Here is a 7,586-nt window from a genome sequence, read left to right on the forward strand (position 1 = left end):
CACTGTTAACTAACTTTCATTTTAAATATCTTTATTTTTCTTCACTTTTCTCTTAATCTGAATAATTTTATTCTCATATTCATTTTCCTAAATTATTTTAAAAAATAAACACACTTGAAGTTGTAATATTTAAATTTGGTGAATATTTTTGGGTAAGAGTTTATTGTAAGAAAATTTGTGAAGTTGTTTAAATTTCGTGAATCATTTCATAAACGTAAATAAAATTAAAGTTTGTTAATACTTCAAATAAACCATGTTAATTTTATTATGCAATTCTTTCTTATTCTTTTTTTTTTTTAGATTTGAAGGATTCAGGTGATGAATTTGGGTGGATATGAAAATGAAGGGAAAAAAGTAGTGTAGTTTGAGAGAAAAGTTTGTGAAAATTTATTTATGATATCATGAATAAAATAAATAAAAATATGTTTCAAGTATAAATTAACACTAAAATTTACTTAAAGAAAAAATATTATATATTTTTTAAATAATATTTATAATCACAAATAAAAATAATCAAAAATTAAAATATATTCAATAAATATCAAAATTTAAGTTATTGATTACTTTAATTATATATTTATTATAATATAAAAATATATAAAAACATTATATATATACATATACATTAAAATATAATTAATGTATGATTTTATATATAAAATGATAAGTTACTTAACTTTCTTTGCAAATCTTCTATGTGCGAAGAGAAAGTTTAAAGTAAGAAAGTTTCTCGTTTTTCATGTTTTATGACATTTATTTTATTATTTTTCTAGCTTTCCTCGCACTCTTTCTGTCTGTGTGAATTCGTCTGCTGAAACAAACGCAACGTTAATGGCTGTCTTTTTAGCATATAATTTTAGGTTTTTTTGTTTTTGTATGGGAAAATTTGAATTTGACTGAACTAATTTTTTAGAAGGTATGAGATAATATAATAAAACTTTAAAAAAATGCTGCTAGTGTTATTTTCTTTTTAACTTTTGTGTTGTTTAGGTCATATAAGGTTTTTTTGTCTCTTTGGTTTCTTTATATCTTGTCCACTTTTGAAGGCATGTCATTTTCCCTCCCTGATTAAGGAAACTAGCAACCAACGATATTGCGCATAAAAGCTAAGCCAACTAAAGTATTTTTTGGAAGGCAAAGATATGTGTAGAAGCACTCATTCAATTAATGTTAATTTTGTATTCGATTATTATAACATATAAACTAGTCTTAGGAATTATTATGTCATATTTTTTTCTCTTATTATTTATCATACAGGAAGAAAATAAGAAATTAAAAAACTTTAATACAGGACGTAACAGGCAAAAACAGATTGATTGATATAAGTTGTTAATCAGACTTGGGTTTACTTTAATAACCCGAAACATTTATTTGTGCAGTTGAGTTAGGTAATATATAAATGAAGAAGAAAGCCAAGACTCTGTCTTTCAAAATTTAACAGTATGGAAGACGTGGTCCGAGTTGACCACATTTGCTATTTAATTAGCTATACAGAAAAGGACGAATAGTTATTATTACATGCCAGAATTTTTACATGGCTTGTCTCTCAAAGTAAAAAAGGATTTAAATGTCAGTCTAAATTAATACTTTATACGTAAAAAAATTAATATGATTAAATTAGAAGAATTATATTTATTTATTTTTAAATTTTAAAATTAAATTGAATTAAAATTTAAAAAGTAAAAACAGATTAAAAATATTTGTAAGTAAGGTTGTAAGACAGCATTGGAAGAGAAGAGAAGACAAGTTATACAGTTGGCAATGTAATATTCCGGAAGATGAAGAAATGTGTGTTTATGCATCTGGTTAGAAACGAAGGTGTTGTGATTTGAATGATAGAAAAGAGCATGACCCTACAACATTGTGGTATGAGCTGTTTGAGCACATGCAGTGAAGTGAATAACAGAGAGGAAGTGGCAGAGCTTTGGTCATAAAATGAAGAATCTTCCAAATTATTGGAGAGAAAAGTTTGATGAAAAATTGGCTTTGCCTTCGGGAACATCTTCCCATGTGTGCATGTGACAGACTACAAGGAATAATGAATTCACACATTAGTAATTTCCAACTATAACTTGCTATATTATATATATATTTTTCATATTCTTTCAGATTTTGGGAAGTGGTTTGAACTTTGAATGTTGGATGAATGAGTATATTCCCTTGCTTTGGAGATTATATTTTTACCTTATATATAGTTAAAACATTGACGTCACCGGAGTTCATAAAACGGTCTCTGGAAATGGAAGCAGCGTCCGTTGATTGCAAAGAATAGTTATAGCTTTGGAGCCCTTTTCCGCCACCAGCATTGTGGGTGGTTGAAGTTTCGCAAACATATGAGAAGCAGCTTAACGTTCGGACTTGAATCTACCAATTATTTGGATCGCTCCAATACTGCTCCAATGGTTCCGTATGTGGACTAGTTGGCTGGCTAAAGTTATTTAATATTCAGGTGACGTTTAGCTTTATTTTTTTTTTATATTTATATAAAATTAAACTTGTAAATAATTCAAGTGATGTGATCACATCTTTTTACGTTGTAGTAGATAAGATTTTTACTTTCTAGCTAGAATATATATTTATATCTCGTGATGATAGATCAATCAACTTGGTCTCTGATTCATTACGTAAACTCGAAAGAGACATTCTCACAATTTCACATAGTCTTCTTTCTTTTTTTTTTCTGTCGTTTTTCTTCTTGCACAATCCAAATATGAATCGTGGGTATATGTTAAAGACATTTTGACATTCAAGTAAGTTCTTTTTATTGACAATTGATTATTACAATTAGGTTTAATACACCACTTGATCCCTATTTTTAGGGATTTGGTTCAAAATGATCTTACTTTTTAAAAAGTTTATTAAGATTCTATATTTCGTTAAAAAATATTCAATAATATCCTTTTGTCTCACGGCTTTAAAAACGTAACGGTGGAAGTGCCACCGTGACCAAAACTGAGTGACCTGTACAGTTTGATGTATACGTGACACATATGATATATTTGAATGTGTAAATTAAAAAAAAATAATAATAATTATAATGACGTGACCTAGGTTACCCTAAGTTACCCAAACAGACCCTAAAACCCTAAGTTACGCTTGAAATACCTCGTTATCTTCTCCAATCTTCACCTGCACCACAATAATTCCATTTTTAGGAAGAAATGCAATTCCACTTCTAGAAATAATTATTGTTATCTCTGTTGAACTCTAAAGGAATAATTGCTGAGAAAACCTGATGCAGTCATTGACAATTGGTAAAAATTCACCCTTTAGAGTGGTACCAAACTAAGAAAAATAATCAAAAAATTATGAGGAATTTTCATCATTTGGGTGTGATTAATCTATAATACACAGTATCTAGAGGGGTAACTTTGTTATCTTAAAAGGAGCTCGTTGTTCTGTTTTTTCCCTTTCCTCTTTGGATCAGATGCAACCTTCCCCTTTTATGTTTCCTTTTTCTTGTGTTCTTTTTCTTAAATGATAAAATTCATCTGCAAAATACTCTTGTTGTCATTGGGACACAACATCATCAACATAGTGATATGGTTTGGATTTCAATTTGTTGTTGATGTCTGCTTTTCGAGTTTAATCCCTGTTAGCCTCTGCAACACTATTGGCTGGATGTTGGTTTCTGGTTGGTGGCATCTTTGATTTGCGGTGATAGCTTAGTTGGGAGAGCATCAGATTAAAGATCTGAAGGTCGCATGTTCAATCCATGCTCATCAATTCCTTATTTCCACAAACTGCAGATTTTGAACAAACATTGGTCGAGAACCACCCTTTTCCCAGGACTTTTTACAATGAGCGGTGACACTCTCGATTGAATTCTCCAGCTTGGTACTAATATTCTTGTTGAACAACTGCAACTCATAAGATCCAGCTAAACTGAGTGAAAAAGACAAAGACGAAAAGGATGGCCCAGAAGAAAAAGAGGACACGTCATTCAGTTTTGGCCACGGTGGTAATTACACTATTATGTTTTAACGTCGTAAACCAAAAGGACCATGTTGAACATTTTTTAACGAAATGTTTCGGTTCCCATTCAATTCCTTTCAGATGAACATTTTAAGTGTTTTAAACATAACTCCTTCTCAGCTTCACCCAAATAGTTGGGCCTATATCCAAACTTTTGCGGTAATTTGTCAGGTACTCGACCTTACATTGACCCCTGCCACCTTCTCGCATTATTTCCGTACTCGACCTATCGCGAAGCAAGGGAAGGCCTTGTTCGAGCTTTTCTCTCTTTCGTTTAAGAACTTCAAGCATTAATGTTTCATGAGACAAAAATAAAAAACAACAAACTATACTAAAAGAAATATGACCGACGAACCCAAGTTTACTTTTGTGTCTTACTTGAAAGTTTATCTGAACTTACATTCACTTTAGAACAAGATTGAAGATGTTTATATATGTACATATCATTTTCACATAGTTTTCACACCATACATTCATGATAAATACATGTCATTTAATTTTTGTGGTATTAGTGATCATAAACAATTGATTTAGTTTTATATATAAATGTAATCAATAGATAAGATTTTGAATATACTCAAAATATATAATTACAAAATTTAGATTTATAAAATTTAACACATTTATAATAATAGTAAATATATATATATATATATATATATATATATATATATATATATATATATTAGGATCATTATTTCATTAACAAAAAATATTGAAGTAATTTAAAATATTAGTTGAATATAGTTAAGAATCATTGATAATGTTTTTGGTTTATTGAAAGTGATACTTTATCTAAAAGAAAAAACCCATAATAAACTAGAAAAAAATTATCTATGCTTGATAAAAAAAATTATTCATGTTAACTTAAACTCAATGGAAATGAAATGAAACAACATCTAAAATTTATTTATTCTTTGGGTATTTTTGTTACAATAATGTGTGATCCATAAACATGTTCAATCTTGTTCTAAAATTAATGTAATGCGAGACAAGCATCCAAGCAAGAATCAACCACCTTTGTGACTTTACCAGCAGCATCTGATACATAAAATTATTTTAAGAAAGAAATAAGAAGATTGTTAATTTAAGTATAAAGAATAAAAAGTAAAAGAAATATGAATGTGATAAGAGAATAATTACCAATATCAATGGTGATTGTCTTGTTTTTTGTACAGCTTCTAGCACAAGGAGGGGTGTCAGTTTTACATAATACAATACAGGCAGCATAACATATAGGATACTCTTCTAATGAAGGTAAACATTGTATGCCACATTTCTCCGAAATGAGAGTTTCGCCTCAATTTGTAGAACTTGTACAAAACTCAACATAATCATCATCAAAACTGCAATTCTGTTAGTTTTCATTCTTTCTTTTCTGTTTTTAAAACTTTTCTCTGAGTATCTACGCTATTCAGATGTTCTTGTTGTGAAATTTTAAGGAAGATGAATATCAATTTATAGGCACGTAATAACAATGGTCTTGAATTTGATTTTAATAATAATTACATGTATTTATTAAATTCATTAACAATGCAAAAACTAATAATTTTATTAGTTTTGTTTATATTCATTAACAAGCAAGATAACTGATCTTGTATTTTATTTTAATAATAATTAAATGTATTTATTAAGTTAAAAATCATATTAATAGATAATTATTTTTTGAGAAAACAAAAGAATTAAGTTTAGAAAGAAAAAACAAAGATTAAAATGTTTTCTTTAAAGTTAATTGTAAACTAATATTAATTTACCTTATAATAAACATATGGGACAGTTACTTACAACTAACCAAATATATGCATAATTACTTATGCAACTAACCAAGTTCAAATAAAATTAAAGGTTTTATACTAAAAGTTTTCAAATAAAAATAAAAGTATTTATATTGACAAAATTAACGGTATTATATTTGAATAAAAACGTACATTTATTTTAAGATAACAGTAACTTAAGCAGTGATATATATTTTTTTAATAAAAATAAAATTCAAGCTGAATTTTACAAAAAAGAATCCGTGTTTTGATATTGTACTATTTACTACTGAAGATTTATCAATCCTTGCTAATTACGGTCTACAACTTAAGATATATTGGAGGTCGATTACTGTGAATCTGGTGTTGGATAATCTATAATCAACATAAGAACCTTAAGATATTCAAGAAAAATCTGGTCGGATGTCAGATACTGACCATCGACTACTAGTGTTTATTAACGCATGTTGAGGATACTCCAGTATCAAAAAGACTTAGCAGAATAGCAAGCTTAGGTCAACCATATCAATTATAAGGTATGTATAAATGATAAGATTAAAACACAGAGTTAGGTTAACCATATTTTATTTTTGTTTTTTGTATTTTTTACTCAATTTACTTTATTAACTCCTTGTTAATTATAATGATTTGTCAAAGTCTTTCGTGATTAAGTTAATACAGTCATCAAAATAACCATAATATAAATTTTATATACAACCTAACGTCTAGAGTAAAACTATATACATTCCAAAAAAACTAAGGAACTAAGCATATGTTGGTTCTTCCTCTAAGGCATGCTCCACTGACATCTCATCATCCTCTCCTCACACCAACCAAATGATCATAGCCAAAAAAGTAATACAAGAACATACAACAAAACACAAATAAGAAGGGTAAACTAGATAATCAAGACAATTCATATATATATATATTGTATTACATCTTCAAACATTAGTTCAAAAATAAACCATAAAAATCCATTCATCCTATACATGCCATAAACTAGACAAGACTCATCCGTATTAGGTATGAATGTCGAACTATTGGTAGTTTGTACACTTTTAATGGTAATACATTTGGTTGAATCCAAGCTACCATACAAGGTTAGTTCATTTCAATGGCCTAGGGCCATGATTAAAGTTATAGACAAGAACTTCCCGCTATGCTCATCACATGACTCACCCTTCTCTACTTGAGAATGAATGATCATTAGAGTGTCAGAATAGACCACCAATCCAAAGCTCCATACATTCATACAACAACAACAACATGCACGACCATGTAACCTCTCCATGAGTCATGGAATTACGTCCAACAAGCATTCACCTGATTCACAAGCTTTTCATTGATTAACAACATATAAAATCACAAATTACAATTCAAAAAACATAATCAACCAAACAAATAACTAGAAAAACCCATAAAACGAAATCATAACAACCTATAGGGTGACAGTCATCGCCCTGGCCATTGTAATGGTGGCGCTCAGCGCCCAAATCCTGGCGCTCAACACTATCAGTAAAACTCAACCTTATTTTTGTCACTTATCTCACCTTAACCCCAACTTTTAAATACCCCTAACACCTTAGACCTTGTGAAATATCAGAAAACCCCTGTTATAACTCCAAATCACTCTTAAAACCCAAAATCACTTCTATATGTTATCCAAACCAAATTTTCCACTTTTTGAATTCAATTTAATGTACCAATTGCACAACCAAGTTCAATTATACTTATTAGTATCCTCTAACACTTCAAACTACTCACATCTCTGCTGTTATAAAATCTCAACATGTAAAACCTCCAATTTAGCCAAAAACACCCAAAAACTTATTCTAAACACAACATTAACCATTT

At 29.1% G+C, this 7,586-nt stretch overlaps 1 non-coding gene across 1 annotated transcript; it reads left to right on the forward strand.

Moving 5' to 3' along the window:
- The first annotated feature begins 3,656 nt into the window (after positions 1–3,656).
- Positions 3,657–3,725, forward strand: TRNAF-AAA. Its single transcript has one exon. It is a non-coding gene; the product is annotated as a tRNA-Phe (tRNA).
- The last annotated feature ends 3,861 nt before the right edge of the window (positions 3,726–7,586 follow it).

This window comes from Vigna radiata, chromosome 2 (assembly GCF_000741045.1).
Source record: "Vigna radiata var. radiata cultivar VC1973A chromosome 2, Vradiata_ver6, whole genome shotgun sequence".
Lineage (NCBI taxonomy): Eukaryota > Viridiplantae > Streptophyta > Magnoliopsida > Fabales > Fabaceae > Vigna > Vigna radiata.